The sequence below is a fragment of the Cervus elaphus genome, chromosome 15 (assembly GCF_910594005.1).
Source record: "Cervus elaphus chromosome 15, mCerEla1.1, whole genome shotgun sequence".
Taxonomy (NCBI): Eukaryota; Metazoa; Chordata; class Mammalia; order Artiodactyla; family Cervidae; genus Cervus; species Cervus elaphus.
In genome coordinates, this window is record NC_057829.1 from 52,288,361 (window position 1) to 52,316,100 (window position 27,740).

The window sequence follows — 27,740 nt, forward strand, 5'->3', positions numbered from 1 at the left end:
AAAGTAAGCTGAGCACAGAAGAATTGATGCTTTTGAACTGTGGTGTTGGAGAAGACTCTTAAGAGTCCGTTGGACTGCAAGGAGATCCAACCAGTCCATCCTAAAGGAAATCAGTCCTGAATATTCATTGGAAGGACTAATGTTGAAGCTGAAACTCCAATACTTTGGCCACCTGATGCGGAGAGCTGACTCATTTGAAAAGACCCTGATGCTGGGGAAGATTGAGGGCAGGAGGAGAAGGGGACGACAGAGGATGAGATGGATGGATGGCGTCACCGACTCAATGGACATGGGTTTGGGTGGACTCTGGGAGTTGGTGATGGACAGGGAGGCCGGGCATGCCGCAGGTCATGGGGTCAGAAAGAGTCAGACACGACTGAGCGACTGAACTGAACTGAACTAGGACCTAAGCTTTTTAGACTACACACTCATTGAAATCCAAGCAATCCTACAAAAAGGGTTAAGAATGCCTGTTGACAGGTGAGGACTGAGGCCGTGGAAGTAAGGCCCAGTGCGCAAGGTCATGTGCCAGAGCAGGGCGCCAACACTGGGCTCCTTCACCTGTGTGCTCCACAGTGGGCAGTGAGCCACTAGTGTGACGCTGTCCCTTCCCTTCAAACCACAGGGGAAAGCTGACAGAAGACTCTGGAACGTGTTTTCAGTTCCTTAAAATGAGGTGCACGGTTGCCACAACCCTGTGACTGACAAATTCTTCTCTCTTCTTTCCCTGTGGCTCACTTTCCTCAATCCCTTGAGCAAAAGTATGAGAACGTTACTGGGGGATTCTTTCAGAGTGCTCCCTGCCCAGGTCAGAAAGCTCTCCCCACCCATATTACTACTCCCTCAGGTCCCACGCCTTAAGGAGCTATTAGAAGGACCAAATAACTGATTTACAGCTGTTTGCAGGAACTTATTTACCATATGCTATTTCTTTCTTCAAAAAAGACTTTCCCTCTTATAAAACGAATATATTCTCTTAAAAGAGATTCGAATGATACAGAAGTACATTCAAGTCAGATAGGAAGGAAGAGGGGGAGGAAGGAAGTGCAAGCAAGCTTCCTCAACCACATCCTTCAGAGATAAACAGTTCTAACAGTTTGATGTTCAGCCTTTAGGACTTTAAAAAAAAAATGCAAATCTAATTGTTAAAAGAAAAAAGAAAGGGATCGGACTTACCTGTATTGTATAATATCATCTGTCTAAAGGAGAGGGAGGGAAGGAGATAGATACCTATTTGTTAACATATCAAATATATACATAAAATATCACTTGAAGGCTTCAAAATAAATAGTCATAGCAACTGACGCCAGGAGGAGGACCTGTGTGGCGAGGATGGGAAGTACACTTGTCACCAGACATCCTTTCTTACCATTTGAACTTGAAACCATATGAATGCATTATCTACTTAAAATACTAGCAGAGTTAAACATACAATGGAGAAAATGGACTTATTAAAAGTCCAAACAGTGCCTAGCATAGAGCCGTCACTCCACAGATATTGCAGAATGAAAGAAGCAAATGAGTCTACGTCTTCTAATATAGTAGGAATTATTCTGTCTATTGTAAGTCACATACAACAAGAGCAGAACAAAAACACTTGGCCACTGCCAAGGAAAGGTGACCATGATTGGTTCTTATAAGAGAAATGGTATACACTAAGAGTTAGAGAAGATTTTTAGATTTCATCTAGCTATTGGCAAAGATATCAATTATCATTCTAACATTTCCTCCCAAGATTCCTATTGGCAAAGAGAGAGAGTAAATATAGCCATCCAAAACTCTGGATGCACAGACTCTGTAAGAGGGACAATTTTTATGTTTAGTTGACCTTAAAGTTACATGTAAATTTTGTATTTTGCTCTATAATAAGGGTTATGTTAATAGAAAAATCACTGTCTTTGCCCAAATCTTCAAGAAATATGTTTATCATGTTACTTCACACTTCTTGACCCACCACCTCACATATGGGGGAATTCAAGCACTCCAATGTAAGTCAGATTCTAGCTGAATCTTCAAATTTTAAATAAACTGGGGTCATCAAAATCAGTGCCTTGCCCAAGATCACATGGCAAAGACTGGCAAAGCTGAGACCAGGCTGTGAGAGCTGTTTCTCACGAGAGCCTGAGTCTTTCTGGGTGACTGTCTCCCCGTCTCCACCCATTCTGCACACAGCTACCAGACTCCCCCAAATGAACACCCTCTCGTATCTACCTGAATCTGGGGGCCCACATCCATTCTGCAGAACCACTGAGTCCAGCTGTGCCCACAAAACATAAAACCTCCCACAAGCCCTGTATCTCATTAGAGTTTGTATGAAGACTTTTTTTGTTTTTATAAACAAAACTGTTTCTAAGCACTTTAGTAATTATCCTGGCTGTACCATTTGCATATTGGTTAATGCACTAATTGCAGATCTGTGTGTTTTACTTATTTGATAAGACCAGAACCTTGGTATGAAAACATTTGGTTAACCAACCATTTTGACTAACTTAATGTTTGAAAACAGTACTGTCTATTGCTTAATATCTTCCATAATACACAGTCCCCTGATTTTAGTTGGATTTCCCTTCACTGTTTCAAAGCAATGTCATATTAAAATTTGTCGGGAGCCGCCAGGACGTGCCTGGGCCATGACAAGGTCACGGGACAAGAAAGGAATCTGCAAGGCAGCTCTACCCCTCGAGGTTGTCCCGGGGCCCCGGTATGTCCCTTTCTTCTTTCTGTCTTACTGTTGTTGGGCTTTCTATTAATTTTTGGAAACATAATATATAGTAATAAGACCTCCCTGGAAAAGTCCAAGCCTTTTTGGAAATGCTCATGATTGCTCTGGCTCAGGACATGACCATAAACATCAAGTCAAAAAAAAAGAAAAGGCCACAGGCATAGTTTGGCTGCTTGCTTAAAAGATTATAATGTTCTAGAATAGAAAAGAGTAGAGGCATTTAGATTTAGAAGTAGATATACATTGCTTTAGTTTATTTGCTCCTTGGTTGAGAGGGTTTTCATTATTGCTATTTCTATGCTGCTATTTGTTTATTGTTTCCCTTTCTTTAAACAACATGGGATATTATGGGTATTTTTGTAGAATTAGAAAATGGGGTACATAGGATTTCAATAGAAGATTTATATTAACCAGCTTCACTGCCATTATCTCACTATTAATAGAGGTGTTTTGCTGCTTTAAAGGTGTTTTTGCTGTTTAATAGGTAATCATTGTAAATTGAGGTCTTATGGTTTCAGGTAAAGAAAAATATCAAGGTTTTTCTCATGGTACTATTCTCAGAAATGTCAAACATGTTACTGTGACCCTTCCCATGTATTGTTTTACTGTCCAAAGAATTTACATTCTACCTGAGATTTGTAGAACATTGTTTTGTTAGAATGAAAATGTTAGGCCATTGAGGCAAGAAGATTAATGCACGGGACATTTAAGAAAAAACCCTGTAATCAGAAACGTTCCAGATGAATGCATAGGGGAAAAACATGGGGAAGAAAAATATTGACAGGAGCACAAAACCAATATCTGATGTAATATGTGGTGACTTAAGGGGGAGGTAACGTTCATTCTATAAAAACTGAGCTGTCCTAAAAATAAAAAAAAAAAGCTACCTCTTCTACGCAACCTCCTGTGTGTGTCTGTCTTCTTCCTCGCTGACGCCACTCATCTCTTAGAATTTCTGGACCCAGTGGGGCTGGACCCCGGGAAAAATTAGGTTAACCAGCCTCCCTTGGTGACTCAGTGGTAAATAACCTGCCTGCCAATGCAGAAGACATAGGTTTGCTCCCTGATCCGGGAGGATCCCACATGCCATGGGGCAACTAGGCCCACGCGCCACAACTACTGAGCCTGTGTGCTACAGCCGGGGAGTCACAACTACTGAAGCCCACACGCCCCACAGCCTGTGCTCCACAACAAGAGAAGCCACCGCAGTGAGAAGCCAGCGCACCACAACTAGAGAATAGCCCCCACTCTCGGCAACTAGAGGAAAAAGTCCATGCAGCAATGAAGACCCAGCACAGCCAAAACCAACTACCTAAATAAAATTATATTAAAAAATTAGATTAATCTATTTTATACAAAGAATTCCTTGAATAATAAACACGGGTTGAAATATGTGCACTGAAATTATGTTCCATTCTTCCTCAAAATATTTGGTACTTTATATGTGTGTAATGTCCATAAATCAAATGCATAAATCATGTTTTACGAAAGACACCTGCAGCAGGCAAAACACTTTAGCAGGAAACCAATTTTAACTGGTGAAAGAAAAAAAAAGTTCTCTCTTGGAGAAATAAGTATACACATTTTTAGACTGCTACTATAAAAATGTCCTGCACAAAGCGTCAACTCTGAAGAATCACTGTATTCCCTCAGGGAATTTAAGCTAATAGAACATTCACGTCTAGATTTTTTTTTTTGGAGGGACTGAGATATTTGGAGCTTGCACAAATTCCTATGGGAGTGAAGGAATGTCCGAATAATTTCTCTAGTGGATCAAGTATCTCTGGTCCCCAGGAAAAATTTCAGAGATCTTGGGCTCAAATGAATTCTACTCTGTCACAAAAGTAACCAGTGCATGAAGGTAAAGATGGCAATGGGAGTCTGGGTCTGGGATAACAGTGGAGGGAGGCGGAAACCAGTGTCATGGCGAGGGACGCTGATGTTGGCAATCAGACAGCTCCATAAGGGCTCTGCTTGCTGCCCCAGCCCTGCCTGGGAATAAGGCCCAGTAAGAGTATGGCCTTCCCCAAGTATTTCCAAGACCTCATCCGAGGTGGTGCAAATTCCCCAACCATTTAAAACAAAAATGCTTAAGTATAAAGCAAAATGCAAGTTCCAATTTCACAACACATTCTAAAGCAACTCAAAAACCATCCAAAGCATAAAGACTCCTAGGCAGGAAGACATAAGACCTCAAGTCAAGTCAGTAACTGCCTCTCTCATCTTCCAATTTCTCTGTTGAGTTCATTGAGCAGAAATTTCATATCTTTCCTGCCTCACAATGTTATTATAAGACTTGAATATGACAAACCTTCCAAAACCGTGAAATGTTACACAGAATCACTACAGTACCCAAAGGATGGCAAATTTATAAATGATTAAATTGTAATATCAACAGTTTCCTGTCTAGGTAGCTAAAGAAACAAAACAGGATCCACACACACTCCTTTAGACAGTTTTATTCAACGCTATGCTTCCTGTATGAGTTTAATAAATAATACAAATCATTATGACTTAGATTTGGGTCTACTTCTTCTAAACACACCATCACACAATAAAGGCCTCACTGCACATCTGACTCCACAGGCTAAGGAGGCAACAGGCATACCTCTGGGTTCTACCAGCAACTGGACCATCAACTCCCCACCAACAGTGCCATCCTCCTCGGGATCCCTGAAGACCAGCCCATCAAGCACCGTGCAGAGGACAATGCCTCCAAAAGAGCACACCTGCATCATGCCACCAGGGCACAGTCCAAGAGTTATTTCAATAACAAGAGAAAGAAAGGTCAACAGACAAAAAGTAAATAACTGAACAACAAACGTGAGAACAAAGTACCGGGAAGGAAATGGCAATGACGTCTGAAGTTTGCTTTGGCTCCCTCTTCTGCCTCCCCTGACCCTGAACAAAGTAGGGCAGAGGCAAAGATGCAACAAGAATCACGGAAAGCTGATGGCTGTCAGTGCTGGGTGATAAGCATCGAGACCGCGCTACTGGTCACTCCACATTTGCAAAAACCGTCACTGCAAAATGTTTAAGCCATAAAACAGTATGGATTCAATTTTTGTTTTGAAAATTACACACAAACACACACAAAAACATAAGGCACCTGGAAAAAAAGAAATAAGAATGGTGAAGATAATTAAGAAAGGAGATCTTATGCAAATCATAAATGGGGACAAAGTTTTACATCTTGTGTTGAATACTCAAGGAAAACAACTCTTTGTCTCAGGAGAAAGAAAGTTTTGGCAAGTTGGAATTTTTTTTAAAAAAAAGCAACATTAAAGGAAACATGTAGATAAATTATTCTGAGCAACTAAAGTGAAATTCTCACAAAAAAGATTTTTTAAGAGTCTATCCTGAAGCCCTTAACCATTGGGCCATCCATAACTATCCGTTTATTAAGTGAAAATTCCCATCATTAGCATTTAGACACATGCCATGTGAAAGGGAATCTACTGGGAAGAGTAGTATTGAATATACCAATAGCAGTCAACCAATACTAAGTATCTGAGTCATTATTTGAATGAGCAATATATTATTATTCTTACTTTTCCTCATAGCACAGTTACTTTTCAGAAACTACCTTTAATAAGAGTTTTCCATATTAAAAAAAAAAACAGTATGCCCATTCGAGAAAATTTTATAGAGAAAAGAATAGAGAAAATATAATTATGTCATCAAAGGCAACGTATGCCAACTTTTTACTTATTTCCTTCTGATACTGTTCCAAGTCATGACTGAACACTCTATTACTCCTCTTCCTGTTACCCCAACTGCAGTTACTACCACCACCACCTTTTCACCCATCATGTACTCAAAGTAACATTGTATTTTTACCACTCTTCACCTATTTTTTTCCAGTTTTATCAAGAAATAATTAACATATATCACCATATGTATTTAAAGTGTACAAAACAGCACGATGGTTTGATTTACATATTGGGAAATGATTGTCACAATAATTTTAGTTAACAGCCATCATCTCATGTAGGTAAAATAAAAAGAAAAAAATAGTTAAATTACCCTTGTAATTTAAGAGTGAGAACTCTTAGGATCTACTCTCAACTTTCTTATGTATTATATGGTAATTAACTATAGTCATAATTTCATACATATGTCACTAGTACTTATTTATCTTATAACTGGAAGTTTGTACCTTTTGACCATCTTTTCTCAAATTCTTTCTCCCCCCACATACCACCTCTCATAACCATAAATTTGATCTCTTCTATGAGTTTTATTTTTTAATTAGACTCCACATAAAGTGAGATCGTAGAGTATTTGTCATTCTGTTTGATGTATTTCACCTAGCATAATGCCCAAGATTCACCTATGTTGTTACAAACGGTGATTTTCTCATTTTTTTAGAGCTAAATTATATTCCATTGCGTATCTATATCTATACACACCACAACTTCTTTATCCGTTCACTCATCAGGCATGCTTAGGTTGTTTTCAGGTCTTGGCGACTGCAAACAATTCTGCTATGAGCATGGTAATGCAGATATTGTTCCCAGTTATTGTTTTCACTTCCTTTGGATATACTCACAGTAGTGAATGGCTGGACCATGCGGTAGTTCTAGTTTTAATTTTTTGAGGAATCACCATTCTGTTTTTCATAGTAACAGTAGCAATTTACATTCCCACCAACAGTGCACAAGAGTTCCCTTTTCTCTGCATTCAAACCAGCATTTGTTCTCTCCTGTCTTTTTGGTGATGGACATTCTGATAGCCATGTGGGTGATATCTAGCGTGGATTTAATTTGCATTTCCCTAATGACTAGAGATGTTGAGCATCTTTTCATGTCCCTGTTGGTGGCTGGTAATTTTAAATACCATTTTACAGATCATAAAATGAAAATTTAGAAAAGTAAAACAACCTGCTCAACATTTAATACATGTCAGGACTAGGATTGAGACTCAAATATATCTAATGTGAAAGCCTATTTTCTTTACATTTCACACACACATACTTTCATATTCTAAAAACAATTCTGTATCCTGCTTTTTCACTTAAAAATAGCATAATAATTCATCTTATGTCATTAACACTCTTCATAAAGAATTGCCTCACAACAGTCCATTTTAAGTATGTTTTTTCACGTTAATAAATTTTACATTGTTTTCATTTTGATGTGCACCTTTTTATTAACTCAGAACCAAGTCATTACAAACCATCATGTGTGAAGGCTGGAAGAGTAAGACTGAGGTCCAGGGTGGAAGTCAGGCAGAACTGGGGAGTGCTGACGCCGTCGTCAGCGTTCACTACGGCAGGTCGCTTCCCTGAAAGCCACTCATTAAGCAAATGAGGATAACGGCCGGCTTGTAGTCAGATGCTTTCCAAACTAAGATGTTTAATATAAAATTCCAGATGTGTTGCTTACCCTCCACGTTGCTAAAGTCTTTTTGTCTCATCCAGCTCCTGACTTCTCTGACAGTACTCTGTGCAGCTCCTGACACAGTATTTCTCCACTACCCTTTACTTTGATTTTTATATCCCAGAAGTCATCTGGCACTGCTTATCACAAAGAACTAAATGATCACCCTCTTTCAAGTTCTGGAAAACTTTCCTGTTAACCACGGATTCTCAGAGAATTTGTAAACACGTTCCCCACCGACTACCTCTTTAATCCCATGTCTAGGCCTTGTGTAAAACAACTTGCTCAATAGAGTTTTATTTGCCTGTCGGCCTGGTTACCTCAATTTAAGCTGCTTGAAGACATAAATATTCAACTGTCACATTTATACCAGTTATTGCTAACAGCTAATTAAGTATCATTTTGTTTTATCCAATATACTTCTTGAACACCTGTACTTTAACTGACATAGTAGACGCTGGGCATATACTAAAGAAAAAAAATAAGATGATCCCTGCCTTCATGGAGTATAACATCTAGTGGAAGAGGCACCCAAAAAATAAACAAATTGTGTTTTACTGTAATTGTGTGTAGTACAATACATCATGATATTCTTTTATAATATATAAACATGGCAATAATACTGTGTGTTCTATAAAATTTTGTTGTATTTTGTTCCTATTCATTCTTTACCTAAGTTGCAAGCTTTAGTTTAAAATGTCTGTCTACTGGCTTGCCCATGATCTTTGGGTTTAAAAAGGTCCTAAAACAAAATGGAATTGTGTAATTTTGCTTATTTGTTGGTCCCGTATTCATTAAGTGATAGTTAAAGGAAAATTTCTCAAGGTCTTTCCTGCTTCCATAGAATCACTCTTTTCTCAGGCTGGTCAGGAAACTACTGGATTCCTAACAAGAAAATGCCTTTGTAGTATGCCTGACACTCTCTGGCTCTGCTCAACCTCACAAACTGAAAGCGCTTGTCAGTTGTACCAGTAAATCTTCCCTCTCTTACCGCAGGTCCAAGGATCTCATAAAGGAGGCCATCCTTGACAATGACTTTATGAAGAACTTGGAGCTGTCGCAGATCCAAGAGATTGTGGATTGTATTACCCAGCAGAGTACGGCAAAGACAGCTGCATCATCAAAGAAGGAAATGTGGGGTCACTGGTGTATGTCATGGAAGGTGTGCTTTGCAACCATGTTCCCCTGACTTTCAAATATTCTCTTTTCATCTGATCAGTCTGCACACAGATGGCAATCATTACATGAAACAATTCCATTTTTCTTTTTTTGTGTTGCTGAGAAGCAGTTTGAAAAGAGGAAGAACACTGCTTAGACACAGTTGTTGATCAATTGTTTGAAGTGTCTGTGTTTAGAATTATTAAATATGAGAATCTAGTATTTTTTCAGACATGGGGAAAGGATGATAATGTGAAAGATAGAATTGCTATTTATTGCACTGAATAAGACCACACACTGTCAGATCATTAAGGAAACTCACAGAACTTCAACAGAAGTTCAAGTCTATTTGGAAGTATTTTTGGTCATATAAATTGTCTTTGGTCATATAAAGTGTCTTCAACTATGCTTTTACCTCCCAGTATATGACTAGCTTTCCTGCTATGTTGCTTGTATAAAAAGAGAATACTTTCAGTGTTTCCTATGTGTCTGACAGAGGTGGATCACAAAGGCTGGATGGTATATTAGCTGTCTGATTAATAAGAGTAATAGCTTTTTTCATAAATCCTGTACAAATTAAGACAGAATCAATCTCCCTTTGGGGGGTGGGGGAAGTGAGGCATGTGCTGTAAAATTTTCTCAATGTGTATTTCTAACTTGAAACTTATAATGGAATGTTTTTCTTTTGGGGGAAGAAAGAAGCCTGAAATCACGACTGAATCAACTGAGAAAAGAGTGAGTTCAGAGAGGTCTGTAACAGAAGACAGCTGGCTTAGAAAAATCACAATCAATCCATGTGATGGCAGTTAGTGCTTCACCCAAGGCGTTCACGGCAGTGTCCTCTAACTGTCAGCTTTATAGGGCATTTAGGGCAGGGGTGTATTGGGGCAAAACGATTAACTTTTTAGGGTTTCACCCAGCTTATGAAAAAGGAGATACTATTTCTTTCTGGCAGTGTTTCTCCACTGGTGATGATTCTGTCCTCCAGGGACATCTGGTGATGTCTGGAAACATTTGGTTGTCAAAACACGGGCGAGGGTGGGGGTCGGGAGACTCCTGGCATCCAGTAGGTAAAGACCAGGGGGTGCTACTCAGCAGGGCAATGCCCACAACCAAGAATGACCTGTCCTTAGTGCCTATGCTCAGAAACCTTGCTTTCTACCTTCTTTGCAGGATGGTTATGAAGTCTTTGTGGAATAAACTGTGTGGATGTGTAATGTAAAGTATAAAACATTGTAGAATAAAAATCAGTATTATTATTTCTATTATATACTTGACTGTAAGAAATGTTCTTTCTACATGTCATTCACCTTTTTCCTTTGAGTCTCTTTTGACATATATCAGGCATTTGATACTCAAGTATTAATTTCTATCATTTTTATTTCTTTGTAGTTTTCAGTTACCATTTTGTGTCAATGGTATCAAGTTTTTTTTCCCAGGCCAAAACTACAGAAATGTTCAGCTAGGCTTTCTACTGACAGAAACAAAATACAATAAATAAAAACACAAACAATATACACTTGGCAGAGAATTGGAGGAGAAGGAGGTGAAATCACAGGGCAAGTGTGTATTTGGGCAGTGAGCAGGGAAGATGAGATAAATGGAAGAAATATAGAGACCAAGTGGAGACTGTTAAGTACACAGGCAAAATGTTAACAGCTATTTAAAACAAATACATCAAAAAAATTATGTTGCATGGTAGAATGAAACGCACAACTACTAACCAGTACTCACAGTAAACAGAAGCTCTCTCCACCAAGCCTCATGCATTCACCAACATTTACTGGAGCCCCACCACTTGTTTTTTTTAAGTTGCACAATACAATGAGCTGATACACAATATACTGTGTCAAACTACTGTCTATTTAATAACCTACCCACTCACACAACATTTTCTGAGCAAGGTGATACCTGAACCTAAAAGTATACCCCAATATTACACACCCTAAAGTACCCACAGGCAATGGGGCTTTTACCCATAGCTCTTCCTCAAAGAATGAAAACATTTCCAGATTCTCTAAAGAAACCTAGATGTCCACTGACAGATGAATGTACAAAGAAACTGTAGTATATATTTACAATGGAATACTACTCTGTCATAAAAAGGAATGCATTTGAGTCAGTTCTAATGAAGCAGATGAACCTATAGCTTATTATACAGAGTGAAATAAGTCAAAGATAAAAACAAATATCATGTATTAATGCATATATATGGAATCTAGAAAGATGGCAATGATGAACCTATTCACAGGACAGCAATGACAGAGAACAGATTTGTGGTCAAGGGCAGGAGAGAGGAAGGAGAGGGTGAGATGAATGGAGAGAGTAGCAAGGAAGCATATACACTAACGTATGTAAAACAGATAGCCAGTGGAAATTCTCTGTATGACTCAAGGAACTCAAACTGGGGCTCTGTAATAAACAAGAGGTGTGGGAAAGGGTGGGAAGTGGGAGGGAGGCTTAAGAGGGCGGGGACATATGTACATGTTGATGTATGACAGAAATCAAACCAATATTATAAAACAATCATCAATCAATTGAAAATAAAGAAATATGATTATATATATATTTTTAAAAAAACAACCAAAAATCAGGTCAAGTCAACAAGAGAAAAAAAAGGGGGGGGGGGGCAAAAAGATCAAACACTGACAAGTAAGAACACCTCAAGATGAATGATAAAAATCTAAAGACGCCAAAATCACCGTCTGCCATTTACCAGGAAGATACACACTAAAGCTTTATTCTGTGTGTATGTGGCGGGTTGGGGCGGGGGAGGGATGTTATCACTGTTAACTATTTCCTCACTCACTCCACATTTCCTTTTTAGGTCCAGAGGCTGATAAGGAAATCAGGAAATATCTGAGAAACTCTAGTACTGGGAGATAAGGAGGCAGGTTAATCAATAATACACCAGAAATTCCATTTGATAGAGTTCTGAGAGGAATTAGTGAGGATAATTACACAGACTGTGAATCTGATATCTGTCTCTCAACAAGAAAAAAAGATTCTCTGGGCAAAATGTTTTCTATTAGGATGGACATCCAGGATACAGGTAACCAAAGCAATGGCTGAACACGGCAGCTGAAAAAGATGTTGCAGATGAGCTGACAAAAGTCCCCAAACAAGGAGAACCTTATTGCTCATATGTGTCCTCGGGAGACTGTGCTCAATCTTCCCTGAGCAAGGTACTCCCTACCCAAATGTCCAGATTCCTGACCTTTGCCCCCTGAGTCATACATCCTCTTTATATAAAGACACATAAAAACTGGAGGAAAAACTCTCACATAAGGACATTCTCTGGGTTAAAGGGCAAAAGTATTTACATTCCATTTTCACATCCGTCCTTTCTGAACTTTTTTGGGGGGCCATGCCTTGTGGCATGTGGGATCCCAGGTTGTGAACCAGGGTTCAAACTCACTTTATGCTCCCTGTAGTGGAAGCGTGGAGGCTCAACCACGGGGCCGCCAAGGAAGTCCCTCTCTGAACTTTTAGAAGAAACTTGTTTTTCTTAAAAAACTGGTCAGAAAAAAAAAAGAAAAAAAAAAAAAAAAACTGGTCAGTTCCCATCTTATGGATAATATGAATCTTACAATGTTTCTCACTTTGCTGTGCCCACCAGGAATCCCTGAGCCGAATCTAACAACTGGACTAGATGTAAAGATTCAGTGCTGACACTTAACAAGTCTGAGTGTGTGCTAGGTGGATCCCAAAACAAAATGTCACCAGCCACGTGAATTTCTTCTTCAAGAGAAATGAGAGTCAGGGATGGTCACATGGGTGATGGCATAATGCTGGTTTTCCCCTGGCATGTTAGATGCCTTCTGGACCATATTTTATGACACACGACAGGGAAGAATTTTCCAGACTTGATCAAGAACCACATCCACTAAGAAACTTCTCTTCTCATGCAATCATCAGTAACTTTCAAAGTGTGAATTTTCTCAAAGGGTATGGTCTTTCAAGAGGTCTATACAAATTCTGGTGCCAGGCACTAAGAAATGCAAATAAAAATAAATCTGAGATTATGTGAAATAAACACGCAACAGCAAAAAAACTAGAGTTTTGGTTTTTTTTTTTTTTATAGCTGTCTATACATTCTGCTTAAAGTCATAACTAATTTAATTTGAGAGGCAGGAAAGCAAGCCAAGTTTGACCCCAGCATTCAGGCTGTTAAGAGTGAAAGTTGCTCTTTTTCTAGGTTTTTGCTTCTCATCCAACACCAAATGGTTTACCAAGTTGTGAGTGGTATGAACTTCTTCTGTCTAGTGTTTGTTAGTCGCTTAGTCGTGTCCAACTCTTTGCAATCTCGTGGACTGCAGCCCACCAAGCTCCTCTGTTCACAGGATTTTCAAGGCAAGGATACTGGAGTAGGTTGCCATTTCCTTCTCCAGGGGATCTTTCCAACCCAGGGATCAAACCCAGGTCTCCTGCACTGTAGGCAGATTCTTTACTGACTGAGCTACAAAGGAAACTGCTGCCTAACTAAAAAGCAAAGATAATGAAGGTAATGACTGCTTCTTAAAAGTAAATCAAGTAATGTACCAAATTAACAAATCACTACATGAAATGATTATACTCTGTGAACTAATTATCATAAATAGAATAACACTGTAATCTGCATGGATTCCTTTTAGTTTTTAAGTAACAGGAAGAGCTTGGCAGAAGCACTTGAGTTAGCTGAGAGTTTTGGCTCATGTCTAACTCATGAGCTTATCCCTTGAATCCAGGGATATCATAAGATAGCAAGCCACGTGCTCAGCTGTGACCCCGTGGGCTGTAGCCCACCAGGCTCCTCTGTCCAGGGAATTTTCCAGGCAGGAATGATGGAGCAGGTTTCCATTTCCTTCTCCAAGGGATCTTCCCAACCCAGGGCTCGAATCTGTGCCTCTTGTTCTCCTGCATTGGCAGGTGGGTTCTTCATCACCGCACCACCTGAGAAGCCCAGCAAGCCTTGAGGTAATGGCAAAACCCATGTCCTGCTCACTCTAGCCACATGGTTACTTGTTTTTGTTGATTAGATACCAAAAAACACCTTTATGGGTTACTGTGATGATCAGTGTCTTGAACGTCTACAACTCACCACGCAATTCATAGTAAAAAGCATAGTAACGAGTTGGTGGGGTCCCCAGGATACCTTAACCAATCTTAGACTAGATTAACCCCTCCCTCACAACATACTAAAGCACGCGGATGGCTAAGTAACCACCCACTGTCACTGACTGGAATTAATTCAGACAAGCCTGACAGCTCTGTTCCTGCTGACAGATGTGCAATGCTTAACCAAGACTCAAGTGACATCTGCTGCTAAACCTGTTTGGGCAGGCTGTACCTGTTTCTGTTACTACATAGTTTAACAAAATATTAAGTAATAAATGAAATCTGAGTTTGAAAAAAAGTGAGCTGTCGTTTTTATAAAACTAAACTGAAAGCTTTAGAAACACCTGAAATATGAAACTAGCTAAAAATGACTGCTGAAAAATTAGGTGTATTGGAGGTAAGACTCTAATGGGAAAATGTAACTTAAAATCTAGACGGATTCAGTACTGAGCTGCTTGGAAAGTCTTCATGTTCTGGCTTTAAAGAAATAAAAACTGGACATCATCGATGGTGCATCTGACTATGGTTTGTGAAGGAAAGACAATATGGAACACGAAACAGAGGGCTGATATCCAAAGAAAACACTCTCGATAGTACATGAAAGACTAACCAATCCCTTTAGCATTGATATTTCTAAGTTTAATAAAATGTTGATGGTAGGCATGTCATTTTATCATTATCTCTACTCTCAAATGATTAATCATCCAACTATGGATCTTAACTGAACTTGAAAAAACTTTCTCTAAGAAACTAAACCAAGATCTGGACTCTCCCACTCTGTTTTCTTCTTTCCTTGATAAAGAACTTGAGCAAAAATGAAAGGGAGACAGTTGGCCTTGATGAAATCTCTCCCCCTTTTCAGCTGTCAAGTTCTCTGGAGTTTGCACTTTCCTAGGCCCTGGAGAAGGCAATGACAACCCACTCCAGTACTCTTGCCTGGAAAATCCCATGGATGGAGGAGCCTGGTAGGCTGCAGTCCATGGGGTTGCTAAGAGTAGGATACAACTGAGCGACTTCACTTTCACTTTTCATTTTCACGCACTGGAGAAGGAAATGGCAATCCACAGTGTTCTTGCCTGGAGAATCCCAGGGATGGGGGAGCCTGGTGGGCTGCCGTCTATGGGGTTGCACAGAGTCGGACACGACTGAAGTGACTTAGCAGCAGCAGCAGGTCCTGTAGAGGGGGCTCTAAGGGTAGTCTGTCTGGAGGCCAAGGTTAAACACTGTCTCTTCTCTCTCCTTTGCATTTACAACCCTCTGTATCTCAAATCCAAGTCTGCTCAGCTAGGAGCTGGGCAAAGTAAAGCAAAGTCAACTCACACTACAAAGGTGTTCCTTTTCCCCTGGATGTGGGCATTTCAGAAGATCTATCTATAAGTGGTATCAGATTAAGAGTATACAAAAAGGAACTTAAAACACAGGACTGTGGAGGGGGCAGATATTTTGGAACCAGGGATAGCAAGGCACAGGTTAGTTTCAAAGTGAGTGAGTTATGAATTAGAAAGAACTAGATTTAAACTCCATCTGTGACTTTGGGAAAATTAACGTTTCTAAGTCAGTTTCCCTGTATGTAAAGATAAGGACACCACCACCTACTTCATAGGATTAATTGAAATAAATAATTACAAAGTATCTATTACAGTCCAGGCATACAGTAGGTGCTCAATCAATCATGGCTGCTTTTAGTAGTATACTTCCTCACATCAAACCCCACCAACAACCACATCCCCCAAATGGCATTATTTTTCATATCTTGCCTCCCCAAAGAACTCGAAAGATTCTCTTACAATTAGCTGGGTTCCCACAACTCAATGATTCCCTATGCAAGAACTCGGGGGCTCTGTTAATGAAGAAAGCTATATATGGCAAGGTAACATTATGTACAAGATATACACTTGTAAACAATGCACAGTCTTGTGAAAATATGGGGCACTCAAAATGTGAACATCGGTTGATTTATTAAATTTACTCAAAAGTAATGTACTGTAAGATCAAAAACAAACCAAACCCCCCAGAAAACAATTCATCCTCTTTACATCAATACTCCCTCAACCTGTTCTCTTGCAGTGAATCTGATCATCTAAGATATCTGATGTAGTTTCTAGATTTAGAGATTCAAATTGTACACTTTTTGCAAACAGCAGATTATCATCCTTGAGGTGTTGGCTCACTGCACACCTAGATGAGAGCTCACTCAGGATGGGGTGCTCTGTGGGTACCAGGCAGGATACGTGGTCACAGGCAGTGTCTGTTTATACTGTCATTGCCCAATTCTAGAGAAGGATCTTGCAGCTTAAAATAGTACACATGCACAATAAAGCAAGATGAAAGCATTGAAGAGTACAGGAAAGAGTAGGTATGGGAGTGACCTGCCCATAAATGAAAGGCGTCAGCCATGATACAAAACCAAGAGAGAAAGGGGAAAACAAAAGGACACAGCCAGCTTTAACTGCACTCCGACAACACTCACGGACAAGCTCATCACAGCTCACTTCCCTTCCATGAAAGAGAAAACCAATTTCTAAAAGTTCTGAAGAACAAAGTGCCTGGGTGTACTCAGATGTCTACCACTCTCTGCCTCTATACACATGAGTTACCTTTTCTGGGTAAGCATCCACAACTCTGCATTGCTTTGGTTTTCTCTGTGGAGGACAAACACAAGTTGAGAAAGTTGCCTTTCCCGTTTGCCAGAGATCAGAAAGATGCAACAGCTGTTACCTAAGCAATCATTCAGGTTTCAAAGGTATTCAAGATAAATCTGTTATTGCTTCTAAAGAAAGAGCTCTTTCCTTCCACAGAAGTTAATCACTGACTCATAAAGGAGCCGCTAAAGGCAAATGAGTTTGGAGGCCTTCGCAGGGATGATGGTGATGAAATTTACCTCAACAAGTGATGTGGCAGCTGAGAACTGTGATGCTGAATCATTTCACATCTCTTCGGTGTATGACTTGGGAGGATCTTTTCCATGTACCAGATACCTTCAAAAGACTACACACAGAAATAATCTCACACCTGGACCCCGCGTTCTGGTGTGCTAACAAATATTTTAGCATATAGTTAATATCATACTGCATTTTTTCTCATTAACAAAAGAGGCAGGCTTGTTGCTTATTCCTCTACTCTCTCTGAGCTTCTTAAAAATGAAAAGCTCTTTGGGCAATAGTAATTACTCACTTGAAATAACAAAAGTAATTGTGTGTATACTTCAAATGGAAATCCCAAAACAGATGATATAAAAATGATCAGATTATTCACACCTCTATCGAAAGTATTTGCAGGGATAATCAGATATTGAAATAATAAATATTGAAATGAAATTATCCTAAGTTTTAAAATTATCAGCTTTTCATTCAAAATAATTTATAAAAGCATTGAATGGCAACTGTAACTTTTACAATTTTTAAATTATTTTAACACTACAGGGTTGTTCAGTCCAAATGGGTTGCCCAACTTTTCTAAGCAACAGGAAGTTAACACTTAGTACCCCAAACTTGTTTGGGATATCACAGCTAAGAACTTTTTGGCACCCCTTCTTAAAGGTGAGATTCTGGTAAGTTCTTGACATGTCTTAGTAGCATGTCTTCTGTGAAATCAGCATATATTCTCAAACTAAGTCAAGAATCTCCATTACTACCAAGCCACCACATGAAGAAATTAACTAAAAAAGTTGAAAAACCACCCAACAGTTCTCTTTTGATATGGCAAGGGATACTGAGGAAGCTTCACAACTGCAGTTTGTGGAACATAAGATAAAAATGTATAATAATAATAATATTCAAGAAAGACAGTACTAAGCTCTAATATAGTGAATTAATTCTAGCCAGGAGTTTATGTGAGCCAAATTATTCAAGAATAAGAAAAGAAATACTACTCATGGATATTAAACTCTTAAAAGTGATAGGGTATGTGAAATGTCCAGAAAAGGCCTGTAGAGACAGAAAAGTAAACTAGTGGTCATCTGGGGCTGGGGATGAGAATGGGGAGTAAGTGTAAAAGGGCAAAAGGGGTCTCACTGGACCAATGAAAATGTTACATTAATATAACTGGTTTATGGTGCTGGTTTCTTAACTCAGTACATTTATTAAAATTTTCTGAACTATACACTTAAAAGAGGTGAGTTTTACATTATGTACAGTATGTAAAATATACCTCAATATTAAGTTTGGTTAGGGACTGGGAAGTAACTAAGGATGTACCCACATCCTCAGTTGTGAGAATGTTCATCCTAATACTTTCTAACAACCTGAATCTCATAAGAGGAAAGTTAGTTGTAGTAATTTCACATAGTAAAATATATGCAGTTACTGTAAATGGTATAGGGAAAAGTGGGCAACAATCTAAATGTCCATTAATGAAAGCAGTACACTGGAAGAAATTATGGTACAGTCATCCTCTGAAGTAGTACAATTCATACTAAATTATCAGTCAAAATATACGTGTTAGATTATATACAATACATAGAGAAATATGTCCAGCATATACTAAGTGAAAAACTGCCTTGCAGAACAATACATATGGTAGGACATTAAGAAATGGATGTGACTTATCTATGCCTGTGCATGTGTTTGCATGTATATTTGGGAAGATAAATAACAAGCTGTTCACAATGCTTCATTAGCCCTTGGAAGCAGAAATGGGGAGAGAGGATTTTCCATCAAAGTTCAAGGAAGAAATCTGGAAGTAAGTGCACCAAAGTGCTGAAAATGGATGTCACCGGATACACAGGATTTATATGTTTTTTTTTTTTAATGTTCTTTTTAACTATCTTAATTTTCTTATTGAAGAGGAAGGTTGATATAGTAGTAGTCAAGAGATGACCCAGATTTAAATCCTGGCTCCTCTGTTTCTGGCTGTGAGATCTTGAGCAAATTACTCAACCACTCTGTGCCACAGCTTTTTGTCTCCGTAAACCAAGGATAATAATAGCACCCACACTATAGTTTATGAGGATTAACTAAGTATATGAAATACACAAGGCACTTAGAGTACAGTACATAATAATTATTAGCTGTTAGCACTTGGCATATATATAAATACATTATTAGTTAGGAAAAAAACATGAAAAGAAACTTTATTGTGGGGGGGAAGAAAAGTATAAAATCACATGCACTCATCATGTGCGTGCGTGCGTCCTCAGTCTCTTCAGCTGTGTTCAACTCTGCAATATGGACTACAGCCCGCCAGGCTCCTGTATACACTGCTATATTTAAAATGGATAGCCAACAAAGACCTACTGTATAGTTCACGAACTCTGCTCAATGTTATATGCCAACCTAGATAGGAGGGAGTTTAGCTGAGAATGGATACATGTATTATGTACGGCTGAGTTCTTTCACTGTTTACCTGAAACTACCACAACATTGCTAATCAGCTATATGCTAGCACAAAATGTTTTTGGGGTAAAAAAAAAAAAATCCCATGCACTGAGTTTTTGTTCCACTGCCACAAGTATTTCAATATGAGTATGTGAGCAAGATGTAGCAGGCACTAATCGAAGTCTGGACCGTCATCAGAGCCTGTCTTATGACCAACAATGATGTAATCAACCTCCCCGTGAGCCACACGGAGGCCAGAGGCTACCTGGGTGGGAAGCTCCCAAGTGCCCTGGCTCAACGTGTTGTGACCAGTTTTTAATGTGGCTGCCGCCAAGGCAACTTTGCTGTCTCACAGTGGCGATAATTAGCCTATGTGACCAGACCCAGTGGCAGAGGACTCCAGAAACACAAATGCCCCAATATAAATACTTCTGCCTATAATTGACCTCAGTGGGACTCATAGCTTCATCTCGAGACATACAACACAAACCAGGGTCAATTATCTGACACTTGAGCCAGCAATGGGAAAAATCATTAACTATCACATTGTAATAACAGAACACATCTCTGCTTTCCTGAAAAACAGCAAGTTCTCAACTAGCCCCATTTCCCATACCTGATGCTGTAAGAGGTCCATTCAGTGTCAGCAGACCCAGACTGTTATTGGCAGCTGCTCTCTCCACCTGCACAATACCAGAAACCTCCTTAGAGGAAGGATACGTATTTGTCCAGTGATGACTATCTACCAAATTCATCTGCTGCTGCTGCTAAGTCGCTGCAGTCGTGTCCAACTCTGCGCGACCCCAAACACGGCAGCCCACCAGGCTCCCCCGTCCCTGGGATTCTCCAGGCAAGAACACTGGAGTGGGTTGCCATTTCCTTCTCCAATGCATGAAAGTGAAAACTGAAAGAGAAGCCGCTCAGTCGTGTCCAACTCTTAGCAACCCCATGGACTGTAGCCTACCAGGTTCCTCCATCCATGGGAGTTCAAAACTCTTTGAGGGAGGTCTTTTAACCTACGCTTTTACAAATTAAAAAAACAGAGGCTTGGAGAGAGTGTGTTCCCTATTTGGGAACAGCCCTGAGGGGCAACACAAGAATCAAATGCAGAAATTTCTATTTTCAAACCCTCTGCCTTCCCACTCACTGTACGTCTCACTAGTTTCATTCTCAAGTGGGTCACATTTTTTATTTCAACTGCAAAGCATTCTCCCAAAAGGTGTATAACCACCAAGAATTTACACCAGTTAATCAAAAATATCCCACAAAAGTCCTGCATTTTCTCAAAGCATCTTTTTTATTTTTACAATGGTAACTGTTGATATTAATATTGTGTTTTTCATTTGCTTACTTTCTCTAAGGCCCACTTGATGCCTTTTGACAAGGCACCAAGTTGTCACCTGCCAACCCATCCTCACTGAGGAGAACAAACCACAGACATCCCTGATTTCACAAACTCATTTTTCAAAGTAGAGTCCATTCATCTTATTCATTTATCCTCCTGTATAAAATGTCAAAGACAAATTTACAAAAGAATTTCTGTCAGCCTTATTTAGTCAACTTGATTAATAAGCTAAAGCTGGGGATACAAAGCGGATTACAGTGGTACAGATCTATTGTGCCCAAGAAATCATTTGTGAGCTTCCCTTTGTCACAACCAGGAATTTTTTAACATCTCCATTTGTCTTTCATTTTGATATCCTGTTTAGAAAAGAAAAGTGCCATTATCAAACTACAAAAAATTTTATCTGGTTAAGACCAATTAATGACATCATCGCTTATTTCAGCAGTCTACACTGAAAGGAAGGCTTAATAAGCACCATGATCATCCAAAACAACAATGGCTAGTTCTCTAAATGTTCTGATGTCCAATTATTTTTGCACTGAATATCACTGAACAGTTGCAGAAGTCAAAGCTTAGCATTAGCTTTCTCAAAAATAAATCCATCTTCCTATTGTAAGGCTCTTATTTCAGTAAATTCAGCTTAACAGAATCAACTGCCTTCATGGAACAATGAAGAGTAAACAAACCCATTAGACATCTCATCTTAGGTCAAACGGCTTGAAGAAAAGGCCAGGATCCTACTGGAAATTTAGACTTATTGATATTTTTCAGGGAGTAGCACTGTAGGTCAAACCAAGAAAATACTGTACCATAATACTGCCCTTTACAGGATACCATTAAAAGGCTTTCTGTATGTGTGAAAGTACGAAGTGTATATTATATATATATTATATAAAGTTTCAAGAGATCCTTAAAATCTTCTCTGGAGATATTTAATTAAATAAAAAACTAGTGAAATAAACATTTTCCTTGGGTATAGGCTGAGTCTTAATTTATATTATATATATAAAACGAGCCTTTATACACTCAATTCTTGTTAACCAAAATCTTACATTTTAAACGTTCAAATGAGAAGTCTGTTCTTTGAAGAAATTTGGAGAGGTATCCATTCTTGATCTCTTCATGAAATTAAAAGTAGATTAAAAAATATTGTTTTGGTAACACTCTACTCACAAGAGAGTAGATGTGATTCTGACTGGCCAATGGACAGGTAACCATGTGAACACAAAGAAAGAAGAGGTTCGTTCCGGTGAACTTGGAGCCAGTTCACTATTTCCATATTAAATAGTCTCTAAAATTTATCATGAGATAAATAATATATCATTATCTTAGGATCAACTCCGCTGTCTAGAAGTTAAACCTCTTCAAGGGGTTACAATGGCAGGAAATGAAGTGCTCTGGCCACTAGGCCTGATACATAGGTCAGGCATGCACACATCAAGTTGACTAGAGCATTCTAAAGTCAATCCTTTGCTTAAGCTCATTATTTCTGCTCATCTCTTACTAGAGTTTCTTGCTACTCCTGGTCTCCATCCATAAATTCAACACACAGTGTTTCACTTCAGGGATTGTGCTAGGTGCTGAGATACAAAAGTGAGAATTACCCATGGTGTCTGGCCACCAGGAATGATCTCATCAAGTGGCTAAATTTGGCATTTATAGATAAGGCTGTTCATTAGCTCACCTGCTCTTAAGAAACCCAATAAATTACTGAGGACCTAGGCAAATTCAGAGGTTGGAAGGACACCAATATCCATTACTCCTTCTAATTGGTCTTGGTGTGTCAGATGGCATGGGGTTTCCAGGGCTAGGAAGACACACTCTCCCAAACCACAACTACTAGTACTTAAACATAGGACAAAGTATGGCCAACTTTTCTAAATTTCTACCCTTCTTTCATTTCTTTAAAAAAAATGTTTTATATTTCTTACAGCAACGAAGTTTTTAATGAACACTGAAAGACAGGATAGAACAGGAGAAAAAATATTTGCAACACATATATAAAAGGACTAATTTCCCTAATTTAAAATGAGCTCATATAAATCAGTTTGACAAAAATAAAGAACTCTATAGGGAAGAAGAGGAAAAAGAGGAGGGGGAAGAGGAAGAAGATAGTACAACATAAGCCATAAGAGCAGACAATTTACAGAAAGAAATTCAAATGCTCAACAAACCTATGGGAAGATATTAAACCTGTAATTAAAGATAAGCAAGTGAATACAAAGATAACACTTTTAACTTATCAGATTGGCAAAACTGTTAAAGTCTGGTGATTTACAGGGGCTGGGAGCAGAAGATTGAGAAGGATACAACCTTGGTAAAAGAAAACAAATCTCTGTAGCCTTTCTGGAGTACAATTTGGTAATGTTTATCAAGTTAAATACCAGGCCACTTCATTTGTCTCCTAAGAAACTTGCATGCAGGTCAAGAAGCAACAATTAGAACTGAACATGGAACAAGGGACTTGCTCAAATTGGGAAAGGAGTACATCAAGGCTGTATGTCGTCATCCTGCTTATTTAACTTATATGCAGAGTACATCAAGCAAAATGCTAGGCTGTATGGATTACAAGCTGGAATCAAGACTGCCAGGAGAAATATCAACCTCAGATATATAGATGATACCACTCTAATGGCAGAAAGTGAAGAGGAACTAAAGAGCCTCTTGATGAAGGTGAAAGAAGAGAGCCAAAGATCTGGCTTAAAACTCAACATTCAAAAAACTAAGATCATGGCATCCTGTCCCATCATTTCATGGCAAATAAAAGGGGAATAAATGGAAACCATGACAGATTTTATTTTCTTGGGCTCCAAAATCACTGCGGACCGTGACTGCTGCTGCTGCTGCTGCTAAGCCACTTCAGTCGTGTCCAACTCTGTGCGACCCCAAATACGGCAGCCCACCAGGCTCCCCCATCCCTGGGATTCTCCAGGCAAGAACGCTGGAGTGGGCTGCCATTTCCTTCTCCAATGCGTGAAAGTGAAAAGTGAAAGTGAAGTCACTCAGTCGTGTCCAACTGTTAGCAACCCCATGGACTGTAGCCTACCAGGCTCCTCCATCCATGGGATTTTCCAGGCAAGAGTACTGGAGCGGGGTGCTATTGTGACTGCATCCATGAAATTAAAAGACAATTGCTTGGAAGGAAAGCTATGACAAACCTAGACAGTGTATTAAAAAGCACAGACATCACTGCCAACAAAGGTCCATATAGTCAAAGCTATGATTTTTCCAATAGTTATGTAGGGATGTGAGCCTTTAAACTATAAAGGCTGAGTGCTGAAGAATTGATCCTTTTGAACTCTGGTGCTTGAGAAGACTCTTGAGAGTACCTTGGATAGTGAAAGTGAAAGTCACTCAGTTGTGTCTAACTCTTTGCAACCCCATGAACTATACAGTCCGTGGAATTCTCCAGGCCAGAATACTGGAGAGGGTAGCTATTCCCTTCTCCAAGGGATCTTCCCAGCCCAGGGATCGAACCAAGGTCTTCCACACTGCAGGCAGATTCTTTACCAGCTGAGCCACCAGGAAAGTCCAAGAATACTGGAGTGGGTAACCTATCGCTTCTCCAGCAGATCTCCTCAACCCAGGAATCAAACCGGGGTCTGCTGCACTGCAGGCAGATTCTTTACCAGCTGAGCTAGCAGGAAAGTCCTTACAGCAAGGAGATCAAACCAGTCAATCCGAAAGGAAATCAACCCTGAATATTCATTGGAAAGAATGATGCGGAAGCTGAAGATAAAATACTTAGGCCACCTGATATGAAGAGCTAAGTCACTGGAAAAGATCCTGATTCTGGGAAAGATTGAGGGCAGGAGGAGACAGTGGTGACAGAGGATGAGATGGGTAGACAGCATCACCAACTCAATGGACGTGAATCTGAGCAAACTCTGGGAAATAGTGAAGGAAAGGGAAGCCTGGCGTGCTGCAGTCCACGGGATCCCCAAAAGTTGCACACAACTAAGTGACTGAATAATAACAAAGTTAAAAATGCACTTATTCTCTGACAGCAATCTCACTATTAGGAATGTAACCTACTGATATATCAGCAGGATGTTTACTTACAAAAAGGCAAACTACAGTAACTCCACTAGGTAACCACAACTCCTCCCCACAAATACCTGGCAGTTACTAGACTAGCTAGAATTAAGACATAGGTAAAGTCAATTACTACACACCCATAATGTGGAGAAATAATGAAATCTTAACCATATCATATTAAAGTGAATAAGGAAGATATCTGTATGTTGATGGGAAAGAGCTCTAAACACACATACACACAGGAAAAAAATACCAAAAATAGTACAGAAAATGTGTAATTGAATCCTTTTATGAAAAAAATGTGAAAAGCAGAGAGACAGGTAGATATATGCCAAAAACATTTTTCCCCTGGAAGAAATCACAAGAAACTTAACAGTTACATTTGCAGAAAGGCTTTTCCTTCTCTTTTTGTATCTTTTGGTACCATTTGCATGCTAACCACATACATGCACTATTTTTTATTTATTTTCAACATCAACATGGGTTACCTAAATGTAAGATTATGGGCAGTTATCTCTCTATACATTGTTTTTCCATAAAATCTAATTTTTTTAAAATTTAAAGTCTGAACCTCTGAAAATATATTTAATGAGCTAAAGGTTTTTTTTAGGAGAGTTCTGAGGAAGAAAAACACACCAAAATAAAAAGTTAAGTAGAGAAAATGAAAGCAGCACAGAGAGATCAAGTATCAACTTGGGTTCAAGGTCAAGGCTGAGCATTTGTCCCTTTCAAATGTTTTAAACAAAATGATAAATTAGGCATTGCATGGTGTTAGGGAGCAAGAGACTGCCATGAAATGTAGTAGTAGTTCAAAGCTATAGAACGCAGGAAACAACCTGGAGGGAAAAACTTTAAAAAGCTTTTCTGGAAGGTCTGTTCTTCCAAATTCACAAGAAAACAGTAAAGAAATGCACTAGCAAACCAAATAAAAAATCCAGTACAGACAAATAAAACCATAATCCCATATTATATTGTGACATCCTTTGGCAAATATTTATAAAGCCTCAGAGATAAATCTCAAATTGAATTATTTCACATGTTATTATAATTCAGAGGATGAGATGGTTAGATAGCACCACTGACTCAGTGGACATGAAACTAAGCAAAGTCCGGGAGATAGCAGAGGACAGAGGAGCCTGGCGTGCTGCAGTCCACGGGGCCGCAAACATGACTTAGCGACTGAACAACAATTATAATTCTAGGCTGCACCAAACATCTTCACAGGCATTAAACAAAAAGCATAGGATGTCATCTGGCTGGATGACATTTCATAAGTGGCACCAACTCTTGACTATCCATGTATTTATCCGAGGTTTAAGAGGCAAACAATAAAAAAGAAAAGGAAAGAAACAATCTTCAGCACCCTTAGTGGTAAGTCACTATATGGATAACATAGGTAATCAAACCATATAGTGTTCAAAGCCTGAGGACATTAACTACTGCCCAGGCAGCACAGGGCTGCCAAGGAGCACAACGGACCCAGGAAGCACAAGGCCTTCCTCCCAGCAGTGCCCTTCTGGCATCTTCTACCAACAGTGGTTAACAACATCATGCAAGTGAGCTAGTGAAAAAATATTCCAGGGGTTCAGGTCCATTTTTGCAGACCAGTAAAGTGTGAGCTTGTGACTGACACGCAGTAAACTGATAACTGGCATAAGGAGGGGCAAAAGCCCACCCTTTTCTCAGAACTTTTATTTTTCTTTCATTCAATCAGCAATTTACATTCTGCAATTCTGTCCCTGTTTGCATGGCCTTAAACTTACCTATATTCTCTCATCCTCAGTTGCTCACTTCTAAAAAAAAAAAATATATATATATATATATATATATATATATATAATTTTGCTATCTATAATATAGCGCTGTGAGGATTAAGTTAAGCTAGCATAGGCGAAATACAAATCCAGCACCCAGCCCGCAGTACCTGACATGTCTTTAGTTATCCACACCTGGCACTCTGACACATGGAGAACCTGAGCCCTAATCTGCCGAGTACTCCAGGCTCCAAAGATCAGGAGATCTGTTCAGAAAACAAATATAACAAAAAAGGGAGACAAGAAAAATCCGACATATCTATTTCTCACTTTTCAAGTTATTCTCCCAACAAAACTCTAAGTAACAGTCATAGAAGGGCAGAAAGTAAGAAGCTCTATGATTTGTTGATTGTATTAAAACTGTTTCCCCGTTTAGGTGAACATTACTTTGGGGGGAAAAAAAGCGTGGTTCTCCCTAGAGGATCTCCTGGTTAGATTAGACCCGTGTAATTAATTGTAAGCTTAAATTCCATGTCGTGAAAAAAGAGACTTTTTTGGAGTATTAGGGGAGGAAGAAAAAGAACAGTAGGGAGAGGCACTCTCTTGTGGGTCAAGAAGTGCCATCACCCTGTCCCACTCCATCCCTTTCTCACATAAACATGGCCACCAAATCCCACCGATTCTACTCCACAGATTTCTCCTAAATGGAATATGTCCCCTCCTGCTCGGAACCACTGTCGCTGCCTACACCCTGGCCTTCAGAGGGGGTCATGTGGATTATTACAATCCAGGGAGATGCAAGATCCTCCCTGCCATCAGAGTTTCTCAGCTTAAAAACAAAATTGTATAATGTTATTTAATCACCCCGTGACACCACCATCATCCTATAGGAGACCACTCTACCTACCTCTGCATTTTGGTCTGCCTCAG

General features: G+C 39.3%; 1 protein-coding gene across 13 annotated transcripts in view; it reads right to left on the bottom strand.

Annotated features, from left to right (window-relative positions):
- Nucleotides 1–27,740, bottom strand: part of SGMS1 (sphingomyelin synthase 1) — a 324,458-nt gene that overhangs the window by 75,212 nt on the left and 221,506 nt on the right. Inside the window, exon 1 of one of the 13 annotated variants that reach the window (XM_043926722.1) lies at nt 5,331–5,500. The exons of the other annotated variants lie outside the window; for them this stretch is intronic. The gene's annotated coding sequence lies outside the window, so the exon portion shown is untranslated. Of the gene's footprint in view, nt 1–5,330; nt 5,501–27,740 lie in introns of those variants that run through there. 13 annotated transcript variants of the gene reach the window in all.